This window comes from Asterias amurensis, chromosome 2 (assembly GCF_032118995.1).
Source record: "Asterias amurensis chromosome 2, ASM3211899v1".
NCBI classification, from domain to species: Eukaryota; Metazoa; Echinodermata; class Asteroidea; order Forcipulatida; family Asteriidae; genus Asterias; species Asterias amurensis.
The window spans coordinates 10,659,168-10,682,800 of record NC_092649.1 but is presented as its reverse complement, the minus strand read 5'-3'; the positions used below and the strand labels follow the sequence as shown (position 1 = coordinate 10,682,800).

The window sequence follows — 23,633 nt, the reverse complement described above, 5'->3', positions numbered from 1 at the left end:
CTAGGCATGCATGCACCAAAAGAAGAATACGCCTGGTTCACCAGTGCATTCTCTTCCGGTATAGTATAACGCAAATCCTGTGCTTTTTCCTATTTTTGGTTCATCAGCCGTCGATCTCACCAAACTCTTCCTAACTTAGGATTAATCTTAGGACTTAGGACGGGTTCAGTTCCGTATCCAAATACGTCGGACGCATTGAACTCGTCCTAAGTTAGGAGGGGTTACTCGTCCTAACTCGAGATAGGATTGATCCTAGCGTTTCGTGAAATCGACTGCTGGACTCTTAAATATCAATACACATATGATAAACTTAATGCTTACCAAAAAACGGAAATGACTGTGAGGACGAAGACCACGGACCTGTGGATGGAAAAGTGAGATACACTGGTTTAATTTCCTTAAAAACAAAAAAAACAAAAAAACGTTTTCTGAATGTATTTGTTTTTGCAATGACCCGTAATAATGCATGTACTTAGATAGTTCAAAATGAGCATGCGTCTTATGGAACCCATGTGTCATTGTTCCACGCAGCTGTACTCTCTAACAATCGTTGTTTATGCAGTGTAGATCATATATTTTAAGAAACAACCACCGATGGGCAAGACGACAATTTTAAATTTGCGTACCATAATCCCTTTTTTGTGGGTTGGTTGGTTGTTTTGGTACTCCTGGGCCTCATCATGTATACTGTTAAGGACTGTGTGCACTTATAGTTGCTTTAGCTTCTTTATAACACTAATAACGACTTAAAGATGGACACTATTGGTAATTGTCAAAGACCAGTCTGCTCACTTGGTGTATCTCAACATATGCAAACAATTACAAACCTGTGAAAATTTGAGCTAAACTGGTCGTCGAAGTTGCGAGATATTAATAAAAGAAAAAAACATCATTGTTACACGAGGTTGTGTGCATTCAGATGCTTGATTTCGTGACCTCAACTTCTAAATCTGAGTCTCGAAATCAAATTTGTGGAAAGTTACTTCTTTCTCGAAAACTTGTGTGGCTTCTTCAGAAGGAGCCGTTTCTCACAATTTTCAACCTTTCCCCAATACTCGTTTACCAAGTAGGGTTTTATGCTAATAAATATTTTGAGTAATTACCAATAGTGTCCACTGCCTTTAAAATGCGGACATATTCACCCTGCTGTGTATATTGTGTATTTGAATGTAGGCTTTGTATCCAAAGCTGTCAGGCCAGGGAAGCAGTTATTCTAGATTAGATTAGATTAGATTAGATTAGATCAGATTAGATTAGATTAGATTAGATTAGATTAGATTAGACTAGACTAGATTAGATTAGATTAGATTAGATTAGATCAGATCAGATCAGATCAGATTAGATTAGATTAGATTAGATTAGATTAGATTAGATTAGATTAGATTAGATTAGATTAGATTAGATTAGATTAGATTAGATTAGATTAGATTAGATTAGATTAGATTAGATTAGATTAGATTAGATTAGATTAGATTAGATTAGATTAGATTAGATTAGATTAGATTAGATTAGATTAGATTAGATTAGATTAGATTAGAATAGACTAAATTAAAAATAGTTACAAATATCCATTAATACACAAAACACAGTAAAACCCCACAACATTGTAACTACACACAATAAAAAAGAATTTAAAAAACCCAAAACAATCCAGCAACATTAAAAACGTGCATGAGAATATTGTTAAAATGTAAATTTCCCAACAAAAAGACAATATGCAACAACATGGTGATGATGATAAAGTTTTGACTAGAAAGATGCTCGCCAACTTGGATGAACCTTTTGGTGAATTCATGAATACTCACCTAAAATAAAGAGATTTTAAATATCAATATTCGTGTAACCTTTGGGACCAGCTCAACGATGGCATTTCAAATGAAAAAAACCCCTCATTTTTGTTTTATTGCTTTCCCTTCCTCATGTTGTTATGTGTTTTGTTGGTGCTGTATTTGCAATAATCTGGATTTGGTTTTGTTTTAATATTTTCTAATGTGTGATATAGTTATATAATTATGGTTTTTATACACATCGGTCTCTTGATGGCAGTATTTATACTTTTGTTTTAACCTTGACAGCCCCACGTTCAACTTGTCAACATTGTGTAGGTCAATGTCTAAAGATTTAAAATAAATAAATAAATAAATGAAATAAGTAAATAAATAACAGTTTATACTTACTGTTTGAAAAACTTGATGTCGACATCGAACCAGCAAGACCTATCAATGAAAACAAAAAAATACATGTTCCATTCTAAAAACTCGCTGATTGTAAGTAATAACGGTCATACAAACTGAATTTGTCGGAGAATATTTCCATCTACGACAATAGATAGATCTGCTGTCTTATGCGTGCACAGCAAGTCACGGCTACCTTATATGGAAAATGTGGAGGGAAAACACCCTATTAATTTTGTGTATACAACTTATTGATTGTACGGTGTTTATTGAACTAACTCGACTCAAAACAAGGATGTGCTTCAAAAAAGAAAATTAGAGAGAGAAGGAAATAATCTAGACAGATAAGTCACAAATACTCTAACGTCTCATTTGCTTTGTAATCCACACGGGGATCGCCTTGTCCAAGGCTCTTTACGCAAGCACCGGCCCGTTATGAATTCACGAACATACTGCACGGCGCATAACAGTACTTGATACTGTGGGGTCGAAGCATGGCTTTTCGAGGTATCAACGAGGTTACAAAACGAAGCAGGATCAGTTCGTTTTGTAACCTCGTTGATACCTCGAAAAGCCATGCTTCGACCCCACGGTATCAAGTACTGTTATGTGCCGTGCGGTGTAGTATCTAATGCAGTTCGTGAATTCAGAGCGGTTCGGTGCTTGCGTATACGCAAAGAGCCTTGGACACGGCTACAATGGGGACTGACGTCCGATTGTCTACCATGCTCTTTAATAACCCTTTACTAATTACCAATTTCGGCCCGTGTATTATTCCATTTGAATAACGATCCCGTGGAGACTGTGGCATTATAATTATCTAATCAACAATCTGACCAAAACAATGACAACCTAAAACCTCAATTTGAAGCAATTCTCATTTGGGGATTCATTTTGTGACAGTTATAATTTATTTTTTCGAGGGCGTCAGATGTTGTTTTTCTTTTGAGATAGTTGTTATTAATTACGTGTTTGGCAAACAGCCAAAAACCTATTGTTAGCATTATGTTTTTGTTTAAAGGTGTACCGCAATATGATCACAAACACCTCTTGTTGTTGATCTCCTTTTGATCACCTTTATCCCACTTTATCCGTTAAAGGAACATTATAGAATTGGTGGGGGGAAAAATCGTCTAAGATCACAGATTTACATAAAACTTACACGGTTTGATGATGATGATAGTAGAAAGCTACCCTTGAAATATTTCTGTCATTCTTGATGATAAATAAAAAAACACTGATCTCCCGTTTTGGGGTTTCGCTCAGCGACCGTTTTATAAATTAAAAAATTTATGTCATGCAAAATGTGTAATCTGTTTTCCGCTATATTCTCGTGACCCTTTGTAGTTTATGTAAGTGGGGGGTTATACATGCACTCATTAGAACGCATTTTAACACTTTTTTTATTTACGTAATCCACTTTTTTTACGTGGCCACCAAGCGCCGATCAATCAGGCTGATGTTGGGCTCAAAAGAAGTCTACCTTTGCATTGAGTTACCGGCTTTGAGCTCCGCATCAGCCGCAATCAGCTGGGCACACAGTTTTGCCGGTATTCCATCTCCCAAAGACAGCTCATTAGTGAAAACGCCCCACAAGGCTACCGGAGATTGTACCCCAAAGAGAAAAGGGTTAGTGACACCTGAGATAATGACAAACTTGTACATTGCTCACGAACATTCCGAGGGAGGCCTAGATGATCTGCGCATAATATTGTTTGCGTGATTTGTTTGCTACACCGGTTTTTATACGTTACAGCGACACTAGCAACGTAACAAGAGAGGATTGCTCTATTTCAGAAGATAGGTTAAGATAAACGCCTCTCACCAAATCTAAAACAGACCAATTTCGCCAGGGCAGCGATATCACCATCGCCAGAACATTTAAACCAACATGACCTGTCGTGCTTCAAACGGTACTTCAATGCATCGGGCAGCCACCTAATTCATCCCATACCTGTACTTCGCAGATTAGTGCGTACAACAAGTGGCCTTATCGTAACAACTCAATGGACCATTACTGTCACTAGAACTAGAGAAATGGTGCTTAAAGCTGTAAAGCCTTTTGTCCTAGGCATCCACCGCCTCCAACGCCCAAGTTCCATCTCACCTAATATCTAAGCACGGAAGGTGGAAACTGACTAATAAGGCTAAGGGCGTTCATCAAAAGTAATCTCAAGACAAGTATGCTCCCCTCAAGGGTGATGGGAATTTGAATTGTGTAATGTAAAATATAGCTCACGCAACGTCCTATTACTATTTAGTTTTATTATTGTTAAAATTTGAGGCACTGTGAACTTATATATCAAACTAGATGATGTTCTTTCAGAGTTAAGTTTGCTTCTACATCAGCCGAATGTGCGGCTTAGTTAGGGCTCGGGCTACATTTAGGTGCCGCACAGCCGAACGAAGAAATGAATAAATGCAAGCTCACCAGCCAAAATTCCCCGCTACCGTGAAATACGTTTGACGTAAGCAGATAATTCCATGCTTCCATGAGCACAGATTCCTTGCTTACGGTAAGCAGAGCCATGAAATTGGGCCCCGGTCTATAATGGATATACTCTTTGTTAACTGGTTTTTAAGAGAAAAACAATTAATTGAAATTGAAAAGCCACTAGGTCGAAACGTCGAGTAATCAACTAGCTAATTTCAGAGCATGAAAACGAAGTGCCATATCAGAATAGCCGTAAACATTGCTTGGTATCACAAACCACAGCCATTCTACAATCAACACGCATTACACGCCATCACCTAGCCATGTTTAAACGTGTGATTTAAACAGGTAAATGTAAGCCTAACGTTGTACTGAAAACGACGACAAAAGTGTCTTACTTTCGGAGATAATTGTAACCTATCGTTCAAATCGGGAAAACCAAACAAAAAAGCAATGGTTTGGCAATCTTCATTTGATGATATTTCTTCGACTGGACAATATTTCAGACTGTAAGATTGTCACTGTTTTCATATGAAATTTGTATCGAGTGAAATTATTTTCAATTTGATAATTTTGTTGTGCTATACGTTCCAGAGTGACCAATAACTCCCCTTTTCGTATACTATTAGGAAACTTATGGTGCGCCGTGTCTGTCACAGCTGACACATCCAGGGCAGGAACCCTAACAAAGCTTACATCTAGGAAGAACTAATTAAACAAAATAAACAGAAGGAGAAGCAGCTGATGAGAAGAAATGGCTCAAAGACTCATACAATTTTTAAAGTTTTGAGTTTGACATTTAGGACCACACCTCCATATCTACAAAGAGAAGTAGTTACATTGCTATTAACAGTTCATATTCTGTGATGTGATGGGCCGGTCCGTGGGTGTTGCCGGCACTCTGGGGGCAAATGCAGAAAAAGGGACCACCCTAGAAATTATCTCAAAAGTAGTATTGGACAGTTTAAGCTCTTTTTCGGTCGGATTGAGTGGCCTGTAACTTTCGTACTTTTCGTATGGTGGCACTCAGCTACTGTCTTGAAAACTAGCCTTTCCCTTTTCGAGTTTAAAACTTAGTATGCAGAAAGCAATATCTTACCTCGATCTGCAAAATGCGTCAAGACAAGAAGAGTCAAGAAGACCAGCTTGGTGAGGGGTTTCATCTTGGTTCCGGAGTCTCCGTCAAAAGATCATTATCGTTGTAGAGCGTGGCGAGGGACAATAACCCACCCGTGAAATAGGCCACAATCACCCACCAGGAATCTGAAAGTTTTCACCTCTTGTGATACACAACGCTATACTTTAAGATGTCAAGAAAACAATCAAGAAAACAATCAAGAAAACGATCAAGTGCGGCTGGTTTTATTGCCTCGTCCAGCAGAGGTGGTAAGTGACTTATTATCCAATCATAGACGCGTTATGGTTTACGTAATCATTTATGGGCGGGGCGAGGGGGAGGGGAGGTGGTAAAAATCAATTAGCTAACAGATTACGAAAACATTTCTCATGGGGTTTATTGTACCAAGAAGTGATGTCCACACATCTTGTTTAGTGCCAAATTAACAACGACGAAGTATAAATATATAGTTTCACTGCTGTGGAGTATAGTTCTACATATAACTTTTTGGGATTCTTTCGGTAGGATTAGCAACAGGTGGCTTGAATTTAATAGAAGCAATTTGCGAGGAAGATTTGAACCATGTACAATATTATGCACAAAGTGCTTTCAGACGATCATTATAGGCCCCTACCAATTAGCTATTTTTAGTGGCTGTACCGTTTTTATCAATCATGTCCACGGGGACTGTTAAATCAATGGCCCATTACAAACATCCTGGGAGGAATTCTATTGAATTGGCAGGCACGCAAATACCTGATATGATGAATAGTAATAAAGGGTTCTTTACCGCTTTGTCACACCCTCATGTATCAAAGCGCTCAGCATTATTTCCTGCTAGGTGTGCGAAGGTGATTGCTTTAATATACAATGTGCTGCATGTGTGTCGCAATGCTGCCGATCAAATAAAAAACACCCCGGCGAAACCCTTCTTTTAACACACAACACACGGGGCCCACGGCTTTACGTTCCACCCGCAGGACGCAGCAATACTGGTTTTAGCTGTTATTGCAAAGACAGTATGGTAGGATGACCAGGACTCGAACCCATACTCTGCTGCTCGGAAACACCAGAGCTTGAGAACAGTGCACTCAACTACTTTAGGCCACGACAAGACATATACCCAATTACATCAATGTAGAAAACCAAGTCGAATGATAGATGAATCAATAACTTATTAGTAATACATTAATCTCAGAGGAAATACTTTACAAGTTACATTTTCTTCGAAACTAGAATGAAAACTGTCACAAATGAATCCCAAAATGGGAATTGCTTCAAATGTCAGATTGATTACTAGATAATTATAACGCCATAGTCTCCACGGGATTCGTTATTCAAATGGAATAATACAGGCCGAAATTTGTCATTAGTAAAGGGTTATTAAAGAGGATGTATAGACAATCAGACGTCAGTCCCCAGTGTGGATTACAAAACTGATGAGACGTTAACAGTTCTTGATTTATCCATGGAGCTATAAAAATCAATCTTTCACTCCTCTCCACCTCTTCCCCTCTTGTGCCCCCCCCCCCCGATCGAGCTGATGAGGATAGCAATTGGGACCGAAATAGACGATACGTCTGTGTAGCTGTGGTGAAAGACACTATATGGACACCTTGCATACAATAACAAACATTTGGTCGTCTAAGTTGCAGGTAATATGGAAGAAAAACACCCTGGAAGTTGTGTGCTTTCAGATGCTTGATTTCGAGACCTCAAAACCTAATTCTGAGGTCTCGAAATCAAATTCGTGAAAAATTACTTCTTTCTCAAAAACTTCATTACTTCATAATGTTCTCTTTTTCTTGGTGCTGGCCTCATCCCCCATGATTCTTTCAAATTTCGGCAAATAAAAGGATGCCGTTCGTACTACGTCACGCGCATGCACATCGAGCAAGGCATGCTGGGGAAAAATGGCGCGGCGAGATCGATCACCCCTGGGAACGAGGTTTATGCACCCCTTTACTCCGTAGTCTGGTTCCCAGACCCAAAAATCTCCGACTAGGCTCTGTCGAATTTAGCAAGAAATTTTAGCTAAGATTTTTAACAAGAGACGTCAAGGAATCTTTGGTCAGGGGACCAGACTATTTACTCCGATCCCCGCGGCCATTTTCTTTCTGAGCGCGGGCATCGTGTGTTCAGCTCCACGTGTGTGGTGAAAAAGCAGATTTTCTGCAACATTTTACATCGAAAACCGACATCAAAATTCAACAACTTCCACGATGATAACTGCACGGATGTTCATAGAATCTTCTTAATCAGGTAAGTGATTCATGTGTTGATGCAAAAGAGGAAATTTGAGGGGGTTTCTAAAGATTGTCTTGGCAATACAGTCAACTCAAATATTGTCAGCTGATGATATAACCCCAGACGTAGATTGTGTTAAAATTTACTAAACCACTGAATTCTCGCTCAATACAAGTGAGGAAAATATTTTTAGGGACGGACAGACCCACATCGATTTTTCTGATGAATTCTAACGCTTTGCACTACACGTTTTTTGTGTCTCCAATTCCTTCAATACAAGTGTTTTAGAGTAAACTCACAGGGCGCACATATTTTTCTTTGAATTGTTTTCTTGTGTGTTGGGAATTAGATTTGACGACATGAAGTACTGTACATGTCATGTATATGTGGAGACAATTTAAAGGCCCCTGAACATGCTGTCCTGAAGTCAAATTTCCCAATGCCTTATACTTTCTATATCCCCTCATTATGTACATTGTATGAACACTAATTTACATCCATACTCTAAATATAATTTTGTTCTTTTTCAGAGTTTGTGGGATCTGAATGTTTCCCTTTCATCAGAAGTGTATGCTGCCTCTCCCTGCATCTTAGCATCCAGCCACACCAGCAGCCACTGAGGTACACAGCCTCGACCGTTCTGTAAGGCAACCAAAATGTATATTTCTATTACTAGATGTAGGGCCATAATAGTTTATACCAACACATTTGCCCAAATTTCTCTCATACCTTTTTTTCCTCCTAAGACCCACATTATTTATGACTTCTTCTTGTTTGTGAGGCCTCCGAAGAATCGGTTAAATTTCTATTAAAAACTTTCATTTAGGTTAGCCCTTCTTCTCAAAAAAATGTTCATACTTTTCCCTCAAAAGCCAAACATCCTGCCTGTAATACAGGCTAAGCATTGTCAATTCGATACTATCCTTGAGGTCATTACCTAAGACTGTGAATGAGCATTTTTTGAGTTTTGCATACACCTGATTCTACATGTAGTTCACCAAAAGGAACGATTACAATGTATTTCTGTACTTGCAAACATGGAATTACTGTTCATGAATATGTAACTCTACCATCCCCCACCCCCCCCCCCCTCAAGGATTTTAAAAAAAAATTAGCTTTATAATTTTGAATGCATCCTATTAAATAGCAACACAGAGTACATTTTGAGTGATCCAAGGCAGGGTGTACTTGGTAGTTTCTCCAAAAATCAATTACCATTAAAACGTTAGAGCACTGGTCATGTTGATGTAAAACAATGTTGTTGGAAAAACACCCTTTAAAGTAAAATGTAGTTTTAGGGAAAGTGGTAATTTTTTTTTCACCCCCAAAAAATTGAATCTGAGAAAGGCTTCAGAAAGCACACAATTTTATGCATGGAATATTGGGTTTTCTTTCATAATTTGTTTTCAACTTTGATGACCATTCGAGCCAAAACTTTCACTGGTTTGTTATTTATGCATTTATTGAGGCACACCAAATGAGGAGACTGGTGTTTGATAATTACCAAAAGTATCCCCAACCTTCTAAAAGTTACTTTTAATTAGTTCAACAACACCAAGAAGGGGAATAGGGGATGATCAAAGTTATAAGCTGTTTATAGAACTAATAATTGTCCAAATATTAGGATTCATCAGAAAATAACAAGCAAACCAGACTAGACTGTCTATTTGAATTTTCAAGACTTTATTTGAACAAACTTTTTCCAAAGAAAGAAAACAATAACACCACTTAGTGCATTCACACTGTTAGACATTAACCCCCACCCACCCAACCACAAGAACTTGATTATGACTATGGTGTATATATGTTTCCTGAATGTTTTAATTAAAACAATTTTTGTTTCAGGGGTGCTTTGCCACTCCTATTGTTTCCTTACTATTCATTTTGATAGTTGCTTAAATTGATGGTTCGAAATATGCCAGTTGATGTAAAATTACTTTTTGAAAACCTCATTGAAATTATTTCAAAATGTCTTTTTTTTTGTAGCGCACTATTCAAAAATTGTATTTGTAAAATCAAATACAGCTTTCAATTTTTACTTGTTTTTATTAAAAGTATTGAAAATGTGTACAATTTCAAAATTCAACTTAAACCCCCCAAATCAGTTAATAATTTATCAGAGAGGAAATATCAGCTGGCAAATGACAATCATAGCTAAGAAATATAAATGATCAACCAAGGAAGAAATGTAACCTGTTATTTCCAAAAAGGAGTCCACATGGCTAACAAAAAACTAGTCTCATGAAAACATGAATTAACTATTTATGATTTCTGCAAACTTGTAAAATAATTGTTTGTGCTTTTTCTTCATCTTACAAGAACTCTGAATATTTACAGAATCAAAGCGTTTTTTTTGTTTCTTTTCAAACAAATCTAATTAAATTTGACTCCTTTATGGTTTACAGGTTGCATTTCTTACTTATAAAGAAGGTACAACATTGGTATTCATATACTGCATATAGAGTGCACAAATTTTGACACAAAAAACGTTATCTCAGACTTGCAGCGTTTCAAAACAAATTTCTTTATTTATTGTTTACCTCAATACAGTTTTTACATCGAGTGGACATGTAGATGAATTTTTCCTTGCATGCTTACCAAAATTTAAGGTTACTAATGCATGTTCACTAACTTTCCGCATTAAACTAATCAGTTCAATTCACAATAGCGTAACTACCAATGTTGTATCTTCTGTAAAGGCCGCATCTTATAGCTTGTTCTGTGACTTTATAATCTCAATCTTGGAAAGTCAAAAATAGCTAAGTCCATGCAGGGAGTCAAAAATTACTAAGTGTTTTTGTCAAAAAATGACTAAGTCCAAAAAAAGACTAAGTACAAACATTGACTATGAGTTTCTGCTCAAAAAATTACTAAGTCCACAAAAGGACACAGAAAGTCAATAATTACTAAGTGTTTTTGTCAAAAAATGACTAAGTCCAAAAAAAGACTAAGTCCAAACATTGACTATGAGTTTCTGCTCAAAAAATTACTAAGTACAAACAATGGCTAGTGTTTTGATCAAAACATGACTAAGTCCACAATAGGACTCCATTTTATTGTTATTTAAAGTCACAACAAGCTATAAGACGATACCTTTAATAAGGGGCTGCATTCCATTTTGATGTACCTAGCAATATAATCTTACGGTAATTTGAATTTGACGCCTTGTGTAGTAAGTGTCATATGCAAATTTCTAGTCGATTACATTGTTGGTGTACATTACTATGGGATACAGTCTCTTCTGCACCCCTATAGGGGGTGCACTTGGTTGATCATGATTTTGATAATAGGGGGGGTAGGGCCAAAGTTTTTACGCAGTTAATTTCGAATTGTACAACGGAACGAAAAAATTATTTGGCTGACTTAGTGTATATAAAAAAGGCAATTTTTAAGGGATTTTTTTTTATTTTTTTAAGCACCACTGAACTGCAGAAGCAGCAGAGTTGCGCAAACGCGTGTGCCGGTCAGTGTGGGCAACTACTATCTAGAAAGTGAAGTGACATAATGATCTAAGTATTAATGGAAGGAAAGCATTTTATTAAGTTAAATCAAGTTAATGTTTCATTAATAGTAGATTTTACCAAAGTCCTGCCTTACATGATTGACAAACTAAAATGATTGATTTTTAAAAGTCCGAAGCCAAAAATCAAACTAAAGATTTTCTTTTTAAAGTCTAAAACATAAGTCGAAAGGATTCTGTTGCCCGTTAAAATGTTTGATGAATCTGTATCAAGTGTACCATCGGACGTCTCCCCCTGTTCGGGCAAACATGTCGCTAAGTTCTTGGAGTAAAGTTTCAAGTTTGAATTTTGGTTTAAGTGAAAAAGGACGCTTCCACTCCGTCACCAATTGAGTCCTGTACCATCAGAATAACAAAGACTTCAACCAAGATGATGATGCGCTGATCAGAGAAACAAGATTCCAACATGGCGGCTGAACTTGAACAATTTTCTGAATTTTTGTGACAAGCACAAAAAACAGAAATAAAATACGCATGTTCTTTTCAATATTAACAGCATACTCGGGAATGTATTGGTTTCACTTGCATAGAAGAACTACACTTCTTCATAAATTTTGCTTCAAATCAATCATAAGTTTTGGATTTGTTAAAACATCGCAACATTATAACAGTGTGTGTGATGTGATGTTCAAACGAAGTCAAATAAAGTCAAATTTCAAAGTCAAAAGTGAGGTTGTACGAAAACATCAGATTTGCATCTTCATTGCATTGAGTATCATTACAGGAGATATTGTAGATGACATTGGAGTTATGGAGGATAACTAGACTGAGAAAAAAAAACCTAACCTATCTCTAAACAAATTCTAAACTCCTAAGTACAACCAAGTTTCAAATTCTACGGTACTACAAACTGCTGATACTGTCCCAATAAAGTATTGAACATCTAGGATCAACAACTATTCCTACTGATTAACTTCATGTAAATCTGCAAACCAACCTCTGCATGCTAATGATTTCGTACCAATTATAAAATACAATGTTTTTGCATAAAAATGAGTCTGACGTCGATGTCGGACAACTAAAGTTTTATCAGTTACGATAAAATCACTGATAACTTTGTGCATTTTCCATCCAGAAAGACACATGTGATTCTGCAAACAGTTAAACAGTGCACGACTAAAGTAACAGAAGTGACGTCTTATTTAGAATAACTGTTCCTGCTGTGTCTTTTTGGCATAATATTCATAACAAAATCAATCTAACAAGCGAATTGAGAAATAACTTATTTAGTTTTGAAGTTATTTATTTAATAATTCTACACTAATACTGGACTAGTGTGTATGCTCCCTTTTCCTATAACTACCTAGCTATGTGACAAATTACTATCTTTGCGAAAAGGTCATTGAACTGAATAAGTCTACACTAATACTACGAATGGACATCGCACAAAAACTGTTTTGTTTCAAAGAGATCTTAACAAACATAAAATACAATTGTTATACTGACAAAAACTAGTAGCTTGCATTTGTTCCCAACAGTTCTACGGGTTTAATATCATAAACTTGCCTACTCTTTTAAGAACCTGTCAAAACAATTGATGACCAAGTGTCTTTGTCATGTTAACAGCCTGACTAACTAAGACTTCAACCCAGATAATGATGATGTGCTGATCAGAGAAACAAGATTCCAACATTGCGGCTGAACTTTTACAAATTTTGTGAGTTTTTGTAAAAACCGCCTGAGTGTCTTCACCTTGTTCAGCTGGAAAAGGGTTAACTAGTTGAAAAAATTGTTCACAATTATCAATAATTAATACCCTAAAGGATTGAAAACACCTACTGCAGCTAAATTACTACGTTTATGAAAAATGTATACAAATCATGCACAGTGTCATTATTTGTTAAAAAAGCAATGTCTATTGGTCAACATCATTTGTAAGTCATTTCCTCAACTGATTGTCGTTAACATACCTACTGTAGAATCTGTCATAGAGCTGACCACTCAAAACCTACAATGAACCTAGTTAATTGGTCACTGAAATAGACCAATAGTTAACATCATAGACTGAATAACGTCAACCAGTTCAGTGTTTTTTTTTTAACTAACTCTGAAATCTTTACACTATTCTAACTTACAAAGGAGTGTAAGTACTACCTACTGTGGTTGCGAATTAAACTGGTCACAAGTACATAATGCACGACAGCATCTCTCTAAGCAAGGATGTTTCTTCTACAATAAAGCACCCTGTTTACTTCCTACACAATCCCAATGTCATCTTTGATATCTCCTTTTGATAAAGTCAAAACTTCTTAACGCAAGTGAAACCAATGTAAAAGCCCGAGTACCTGATTGAAATGTGAATAGCCATGTTCAGAATCTCGTTTCTCCGACCCTAGCACCAACATCTGGGTAGAAGTCTCCGCCATCCGTCAGGTCTAGAGGCTCCCTCAGATCAGAAGAGGATGTCCGTTGTAGAAAAGTTGCTCAAAAGTAGACCCGTTTACACAGGAACAGTATAGAGAGACGGGTACCAACTTAGGATAACAAAATGATCAGGTAAAAAAAGTGAAAAAAAGTGCAATGGTCCTCAGTCCTTGACACTTTTGATACAGGCCCCCAAAGACTTCAACAGGCAACCAAATCCTTTCTTTCTTAGGTTTCGTTTTTTTTTGTCGGAGATCGAGAAGTTGAAAGAGTTTGTCAATCATGTAAGGTAGGACACCGGTAAGACAGACTACCAGCGCCACATTAACAAGATTTCACTTAATAAAATGCTTACCCAACCATTAAGTCTTGGATCATTAGGTCGCCACACATTCCAGATAGTAGTAGGCCACACCAACCAGCACACACGTTTGCACAACTCTGCTGCTTCTACAGTTCAGTGGTGCTTTCTATAGCATTTAATGAATGGTAACCAAATAATTTAAGACATAATTTTTAAAATTATAAAAACAGCCAAGTACAACATTTACACTATCCTTGAGTGAGTTGAAATGAAAGTTATCTCTGAAATTAGATTTTTTGTTCATCAGCTGATGCAAAAAAAAACCTCAATGAAATTTAGAACTGTTATTAATGTCACAGCAATGCAAAGAAGAAAAAGCAACATTTTCAAATGAAGTTTGTGACAGTCTCGTAAAAGATATTGTACTTTTAATCAATTTCATTTTGAGTTTGGACAGGTGTGCATCACACTTATCCAAACATGTCATGCCTAAAATGATTACATTTGGTTAAATTGATGATGTACTTGTATGTCATGAAGATTGGTCCCAAGAATACAACTTTTTGATGTGTTTCGCTTGCATATTGTATTGAGTGCAAGTTGTACTTGGCTTCACAATCATCAAAGTATCAATATAGAACCAGAGGCACTCCCACAATTTGAGTCACAACAAATTTTACAGAAATTTTTGTTTTCCTGAACCGATTTAAGATATTCCAACTCTGGGAAAATCTAGAAAAGAAGAGTTTTTAAAGCGAGCAAAGTATTAAAAGTAGTATGGAAAAAAAAACATTTGCCAAGAGAGTTTTGAAGAAAAAAAAAGTTATTAAAATTCCGTATTTTGGAAAGTAAAGTCAAACGTTCTATATACAAAATGTGTGCATTTTGTACCAAGTAATGTGAACTCGTTTCGTGGGAATGTCTCAATAAAATGTGTTAAAGACACTGGACACTAATGGTAATTGTTGAAGACTAGTCTTCACAGTTGATGTATCTCAACATATGCATAAAATAACAAACCTGTGAAAATTTGAGCTCAATCGATCATCGAAGTTGCGAGATATAAATAAAAGAAAAAAACACCCCTGTCGCACCATGGTCACAGAGTGTTGTGTGCTTTCAGATGCTTGATTTCGAGACCTCAAATTCTAAATCTGAGGTCTCAAAATCAAATTCGTGGAAAATTCCTTATTTCTCGAAAACTACGTCACTTCAGAGGGAGCCGTTTCTCACAATGTTTTATACACTCAACCTCTCCCAATAACTCGTTACCAAGAAAGGTTTTGTGATAATGATTATTTTGAGTAATTACCAATAGTGTCCACTGCCTTTAAGACAATTTATGTAAAATACACAAATATTATGCAGTTGTGACCCAAACTACCAAAAAGGACAAACCTTTTTGCAATGTCCCATTTCCTGTCCCAAAATAAAGTTTAAAGCCAAAATTAAGAACAGCTTTGAAACAATTTATTTTGCATGTGTGGCCAACACAAAGAATGATGAGCGAAATGTTTGCACGTAATGATTTGTCTTCTTCTTTTTGCCAAGTTGGATCACAGATGCAGTTAAAATGCACAATCATGAATAAGTCTATAGAAACAATTCAAAATGCATGATTCAAGATTTATCATTGTTTTTTCAACAAATACCCCAGGTGGGAAGGAGCAGAGGTTAAATGACAGGTTCCCATTTCTGACATACAGCTGCAAAGGTTTACAGTAACCTTACCTCACAGAGGAAGGGTCAGAGGTCACATGGCAGGTGGATTAATATAGGGCGCGTTCGTTTAGCTTCCCTGGGTCGATCCCGGTCTGCCCCGGTACAGTCGAATAGCTTTGATGGGGCTCACCCGGGTCAGTCCCCAGTGCCCTGCTTGTGGAATGGGTCACTTGGGGGTGACCCGAGGTGCATGCTGTCACCATGAGAGGGCAAGTGTGCTCGTTCGATTAGCTCTTGTCAGGGGCTCACCCGAGTGAGCACTGCGCGGTCAACCCAGGGAAGCTAATCGAACGCACACAATATAAAGTACCAGTCATTTCCCAAGGTAGGAAGGGGCAAAGGTCATGTGTGTGCATATAACCCTCAACATTGTAGTTTGCTGTGACCCAATCCTCTAGCAAAAAGGGATGGAAGTCATGCACCATGGTAGTGGTACAACAGTAAGCCACTGCTAGCAAAAACATTGATAGGTTCCCAGGGCTGTATGCTTCGTTTTTGAAAGGGCAAGGGCACCAAGGCATTTTCTTTCTTCTTGGTAAAGGGCACCCTATGAGGAAATTGCACATTTATACTGGAGCATTTCAAGGGCACCAAGGCAATGACCAGGGGACAGTATCAGTCCTGGGTTCCTAGTTTGTATGACACAAACCCCTAGCAGAAAAGGGCAGCTCGGTCATTTAAACAGGGCAAGTGCACCAAGGCGTTTTCTCCTTGGTAAAGGGCACCTCTATGGAATATATGCAAGAACATTTCAAGGGGTACCCAGGCAATGACCAGGGGCAACGTTGCCTCTGTAATGCATCAGGCGCGTCGTAGTAACAGTAGCGAGGATGACAATTGTGCAATGACCAACTCTCAGGATAAAGAGAATTTAAGTCTTGTCATGACCCATAAGTTACAAAGTATGCCATGATCCTAACCAGAGCTGGACCCAATTTCATGGCTCTGCTTACCGTAAGCACAGAATCAGCGCTTACGGAAGCAGAGAATCCTGTGCTTATTGCAAGCATATTTCACAGGTTAGCAGCGAATTTTGGCTTCTGCGCGTGCGTACTCCACGTTACTAGGCATTCAAAGCTTGCAAGGCTAGCGCAGAAATTCGCGCTTGCAAGTAAATGGGAAATCGTGATTGTAAGCGCAGAATTCGGTGGTAAGCAGAGCCATGAAATTTGGCCCTAGAACGCTTTCATCATAGAAGGTGTGCACTCAAGTGTCTTGTTTGTTCTCACAATGGATCAACCCACCCCAGGGGTAAGGGGAGGATCGATCAATAACAACAATTCATGAAGGTAAACAATTCAATTTTAGATACTCGTTTTTTGAAACTAGCTTTACAGCATGAGTTATCACAAATTAATGTAAGCAACACTGACAGTTTTAAAACACCTTTACCACAGTTCGGCCATTTTTTCTGGTTCCCGTGTACTGATCAAAACCCGCTTGAAACTCTCAAAGTTTGAAAAACGGAACCAGACTAAATTTTGATGTCAAGCCTCATTTTGTTTCTTGAGAATCCTGATGGCACTGTGAGTGATAAAGGATCCTGATCTTATTTAAGTACCCATACTGGGATGGATGCTCGGCCTCCTCATCAGTAAGACATCTCTTTGGCATCAGGTGGTCGTCGTCGTTGTCGTCGTCGTCAGTGGTGATTTCATCTCCTTGTTCCAGTGAGCTCTTGCCTTGAGTTCCTCTCAGTCTCGACCGATCCGAAGATGTTGATTCTCTTCAGGAGTACTCAATCTCTTGATGCCTGTCAATAAAAAACAAACAAACAATCCAAACAATAATTACGTTTACATAAAAAAACTGAACCTTTGACCCTGACCATCCTGAGGTCGATTTCACAAAGAGTTAGAAAGATGAAATAAAACAGTGAAAGTTTCAACAATATAGGTCTACATGGTTCTACTTGCTGAGAAAACAGAAAGAACACACCTTGTCACAGTAGCGATAAATCCATCCAAGATAACGATTTCGATACATCAACAAATTATATTTGCTTTTTTCCCAAATATTTGATTAAAAAAGAATGGCCAGGGGTTTCCTTATGGGTGGCGAACCCGTTGTCTCTGATTTTTGCTCCTGTTTTCACAGGTAAAATATAAAACCTCTGAAATGAAACGAACCTATTTGTATAACAAAATATTTGGGGGGCTTAAGTTATATTTCAAAATTTACCAAATGTCAACTTTTAATTTGAAGTGGTGCAGTTTTCAATCAAACCCAGTTAAAAAATTGGCCAGGGGTTTCCTTACGGGTGGCAAACCCTTTGTCACTGAATTTTTGCTCTTCTGTTTTCAGAGTTAAAAATACAAAACCAAATATATGGGGGCTTAATTTTCAAAACTTACCAAATGAAAAATCACCGAGTATGAAGTGTCACATTTTTCAATAAATACATTTAAAAAATCGGCCTCCTCATCAGTAAGACATCTCTCTGGCATCAGGTGGTCGTCGTCGTCTGGGGTGATTTCATCTCCTTGTTCCAGTGTGCTCTTGTCTTGAGTTCCTCTCAGTGTTGACCGATCCGAAGATGTTGATTCTCTTCAGGAGTACTCAATCTCTTGATGCCTATTAATAAAAAACAAACAAACAAACAATCAAAAAAAATAATTACTTTTACATAAAAAATGAACCTTTGACCCTAACCATCCTTGGGTCGATTTCACAATGAGTTAGAAAGATGAAATAAAACAGTGAAAGTTTCAGGAAAATAGGTCTACTGGTTCTACTTGTTGAGTAGAAAGAAGCAAACCCTGTCACAGAAGCGATGAATCCATCCGAGGTAAAGATCAACAAATAACGTTTGCTTTTTCCAAACAATTAAAAAAAAATTGGCCAGGGGTTTCCTTACGGGTGGCGAACCCATTGTCACTTATTTTTGCTCCTCTGTTTTCACAGGTAAAATATAAAACCTCTTTAATAAAACAAACCTATTTGTATATCAAAATATTTGGAGGGGGTTTACGTTATTTTTCAAAATTTACCAAATGTCAACTTTTAATTTGAAGTGGCGCAACTTTCAATCAAACACGGTTAAACAATTGGCCAGGGGTTTCCTTACGGGTGGCGAACCCTTTGTCACTGAATTTTTGCTCTTCTGTTTTCAGAGTTAAAAATACAAAACCAAATATATGGGGGCTTAATTTTCAAAACTTACCAAATGAAAAATCACCGAGTATGAAGTGCCGCATTTTTCAATTAATAAATACAATTAAAAAATCGGCCTCATCATCAGTAAGACATCTCTGGCATCAGGTGGTCGCAGTTGTTGTCGTCGTCGTCGGTGTTGATTTCATCTCCTTGTTCCGGTGAGCTCTTGTCTTGACTTCCTCTCATCCAGTGCCACCAATCCGAAGATGTTGATTTTCTTCAGGAGTACTCAATCTCTTGATGCCTATTAATAAAAAAATAAATAAAAAATTACTTTTACATAAAAGATGAACCTTTGAACCTAACCATCCTGGGGTCGGTTTCACAAAGAGTCAGGACTGGGCCTAACTTAGGACTAGTCCCAGGAGATATTAAAAGTTTAAGGCTAGTCCTAAGTTAGACAAGTACTTGTCCTAACTTGAGATAAGACTAGTCTTAACTCTTTGTAAGGTCCACCGCAGATCCTTCAAGATCCAATTGCATGTTTTGTTTGTTTCTGTTTTGCTGATTGCTGCACTTGTAACCATATTGTACTTTACACACATGTCATGTTAACAGTGAATTTCTGCTTGCACTATAAACCCGCGTATAGCACTGAAATCCGTCATTCAGTGACGCTCGTGGCTCTTCAACAATAATACCCCTGATCACTAGGCCATTTATTTCATTCATCAAACCAACTCAGCTCCCTTGGGAATAAACTGCCTGTGCGGCCAAATATGTAGTGACCAAGCTAAATAAATCACAAGAACTATCTCTGCCCTCACAGGTTCCTACTAACCCTTGTGCAATCTATGAAAACTGTATGATTAACATAAAAGGGTCTACAAGCCTAAAGCCAGGTTCATACGTCCTGCGAATGCGAAGCAAATTTTGTTGTCACAAAATCGCAATGAATAACTCGCAACAGTTGAACTGTGTTCAACCCCTTCGAAACATTTGCTAACTAAACAGGGCTGTGTCGCCAAAATTCATTTTGCATTTGCAGGAAGTATGAACCAGGCTTTAGTAGTGATCGACTTACTTGCATGATGGGCAGAAATAGAAGACGGTTTGTCCTTTATCAGCTGATCGTGTTTGTCTGGTGTGGAAATGAAGTCCATCGTGACCACACTTGCCACATGCCCTATCAATCTGAAACCAGACCAGATACAAAAATGAAATTAATCAATGAATAATTGACAAAATATAGATTGAAAGATGAAATAAAACCTTGAAAGTTTCAGCAAAATAGGTCTACTGGTTCTACTTGCTGAGAAAACAGAAAGAAGCAAAACCCTGTCACAGTAGCGATGAATCCATCCGAGGTAAAGATTTGGATACATCAACAAATTTTGTTTGCTTTTTTTTCAAACATTTGATTTCAAAAGGAATTGCCAGGGGTTTCCTTACGGGTGGCAAACCCTTTGTCACTGATTTTTGCTCCTCTGTTTTCACAGGTAAGTTTAAAACCTCTGAAATGAAACGAACCAATTGTATAACGAAATATTTGTGGCGGCTTAAATTATTTTTAAAAATTTACCAAATGTCAACTTTTGATTTGAAGAGGCGCTATTTTCAATTAAACACAGTTAATAAATTGACAAGGGGTTTTCTTATGGGTGGCGAACCCTTTGTCACTTAATTTTTGCTCTTCTGTTTTCAGAGTTAAAAATATAAAACTAATTATTTGGGGGCTTATTTATAAAAACTTACCAAGCGATAAATCACCTAATATGAAGTGCCAAATTTTTCAATTAGTAAACACAGTTTAAAAAGAAGTAAAATATTTTTTGCAAAATTTCCTAATTGGGTGGCGAACCCATATCACTGAAGTTTGCTCTTCTTAAAGGAACACGTTGCCTTGGATCGGTCGAGTTGGTCTTTGAAAAGCGTTTGTAACGGTTTTTTATAAAATGCATATGGGTAGAAAGATGTTGTAAAAGTAGAATACAATGATCCACACAAACATGCCTCGAAATTGCGTGGTTTTCCTTTTACCTTGTCGACTAACACGTCGGCCATTTATGGGGGTCAAAATTTTGACTCCCATAAATGGCCGACCATGTTAGTTCGCACAGTAGAAGGAAAACCACGCAATTTCGAGGCAAACTTGTGTGGATCATTGTATTCTACTTTTAAAACATCTTTCCAACCATATGCATTTTATAAAAAACGGTTACAAACGCTTTTGTTTTGACCAACTCGTCCGATCCAAGGCAACGTGTTCCTTTAAGAGTTAAATATAAAACCTCTGAAATGAGACTATTTCTAACCAAATATTTGGGGGGGGGGGTGAAATTTCAAAAACTACCAAATTATAAAAAAAATCGCCTTTTAAATAGCCTTGCTCAAGGCAGTCGCATTATTCACTCCGAAAAAGACCGCTGTTGTATAAATTCCACCCGTATTCACTCTGCGTAACATCGCACACTATCCGCATGCGGAGGCCGTCAGGCCGACAGCCTTGTAGGGTCTGTGTTGAAGCCACTGCCCTCATTCCTATAATAAGCCAAAAGTTCAGCTCATTACCATAATGCCTGCGAAAGATGAGACATGTCAACATCATCACACACCACCACCACGGGCGCTCAGCGAGCATGATAGGCGTGCGTGATTGGACGTCAAAATAAATAATTCATTTGCCTCACATCCCGTGTTGCTGATGGGTCTGACGAGCGATATACATATTCATGAGCTGCATACTAGCATACCCAAGAGCTCCCCAATTTTTTCCAGTAGTGGAATCTTTTCAATACAACACATTAAACCCGGAAGATACACACCCGACAAGGCTGTCGGCCTGATGGCCTCCGCATGCGGTTAGTGGTACGACGCGTGCGATGACTTCTGTGAACAGTATTCGTACGATCTGACAGTATGTATACGGGTGGGTCATGCGGTGTGATCGCACGCACCGAGAACAGGGTATACGGGTGGGTTTACAGCGGCGTCTTTTCGGAGCGAATAATGCGACTGCCTTGAGCAAGGCTACCTTTTAAAATGAAGTTGTACATTTTTCAATTAAACACAGTTAAAAAAATGGCCAGAGGTTTCCCTACGCTTGGCGAACCTTTATCACTGAATTTTGTTGTTTTCAGAATGATAAAACCTCTGAAATAAAATTAACAAGTAACTCCCCCACCGCCTCCTTAGCCACGTCCTGACCCCGCCTACCCCTTTTATAAATGACGCACAAGTCCAGACACACAACTTTACAAGCTCCTGCTTCCACAAGAAATATACATATTCCGAACTTACTTTTCGCATTTACTTTGTGAGGACATGTCTTGCATTTCATAACTACCATTCTTTTTCAGGAAACGGTAAACTGCAGCCAAATGCGGGCAAAATTCTCTCGAAGAGGCAATTGTGGCTCCTCTCCGTCCATGTTTTTGAGAAATTCTGATCCAGCATGCGTTTCTGAATGGGCCGCACGTGATTTATCAAGCTTGACTTCATCAATACGTTCAGCATTGAATTTGGTTTGGGGTATCTGACTAGGTATAAAAATAGGAATCGCGCCATCTGTCGGCGTATTGTAGAGTCTCGACTCCCGCGCAAAGTTAATACTTTTTCTTTATACTAAGGGAATAAAAGGGTAGTGACGAGTTCTTCAATAAGGGAATAAAAGAGTAGGCGACGAGTTCTTAAACGGCCGTTATCGCACGGCCACGACCCCGCAAGAATGCACAAACTAACAAACCTGTGAAAATTTGAGCTCATTTGGTCGTCGAAGTTGCGAGAAAATAATGAAAGAAAAAACACCCTTGTCACACGAAGTTGTGTGCGTTTAGATGGTTGATTTAGAGACATCAAACTCTAAATCAAATCAAATTTGTGGAAAATTACTACTTTCTCAAAAACTACAGCACTTCAGAGGGAGCCGTTTCTCACAATGTTTTATACTGTCCGTCAACCTCTCCCCATTACTCGTCACCAGATAAGGTTTTATGCTAATAATTATTTTGAGTATAATTACCAATAGTGTCCACTGTCTTTAACAGTTTAAAGAGCTAGCCTTGGCGAATATGCACAAACAGACTATTCCAAAGAAATAGAGCAGTGACAGCAAATTATATTTGACCATAAAAAATGGAACAAGCTCTTGTAGTTATGGTCAGTATTACGGTTGTTGAGATCGTAGAGTCCGAGTAGAGGTTATGACGAACAAATTCAGATAAATAAGCTGGAGATTGAAATGATTGAGCTTTAAAAATTAACATAGAATTCAAAGACAGTCAAGAACTAGTCAGGCAAAATAATTAATATAAATGAAATGAAAACAAAACAATGTAATGGGCACGGAGCAAGCAATAAGGAACTGACGTGACCGAGCGGTTAAGAGCCCCGAATTCAAACTCTGGTCAGGTGTTTCTGATCAGCAGTGTGAGGATTCGAGTCCCATTTCATAAGCGACACCTAATCATTGCTTCGTCCTGCGGATGGGACCTAAAGCCGTTGGTCCCGTGTGTTGTGTAACTTACGTCAAAGAACCCAGTGTACTTATCGAAGAGAGAAGGGGTTCGACTCGGTGTTCCTGGCTGTGGCTGCTAAATGCGCCACTTTAGCACCTTACAATGTGCTACATAATATTGGTTCTCAGAATTCATAAA

General features: G+C 38.0%; 1 protein-coding gene and 1 long non-coding RNA gene across 2 annotated transcripts in view; both read right to left on the bottom strand.

Annotated features, from left to right (window-relative positions):
* LOC139934062 (dolichol-phosphate mannosyltransferase subunit 3-like) overlaps positions 1-23,633 on the bottom strand; it is a 535,719-nt gene that overhangs the window by 70,604 nt on the left and 441,482 nt on the right. The gene's annotated exons all lie outside the window — the stretch shown is intronic.
* LOC139933834 (uncharacterized) lies at positions 10,985-22,406 on the bottom strand. Its single transcript, XR_011785627.1, has 5 exons — positions 22,279-22,406; positions 20,063-20,172; positions 19,046-19,282; positions 18,237-18,456; positions 10,985-17,635 (listed from the first exon to the last, which is right to left on the bottom strand). It is a non-coding gene; the product is annotated as an uncharacterized lncRNA (long non-coding RNA).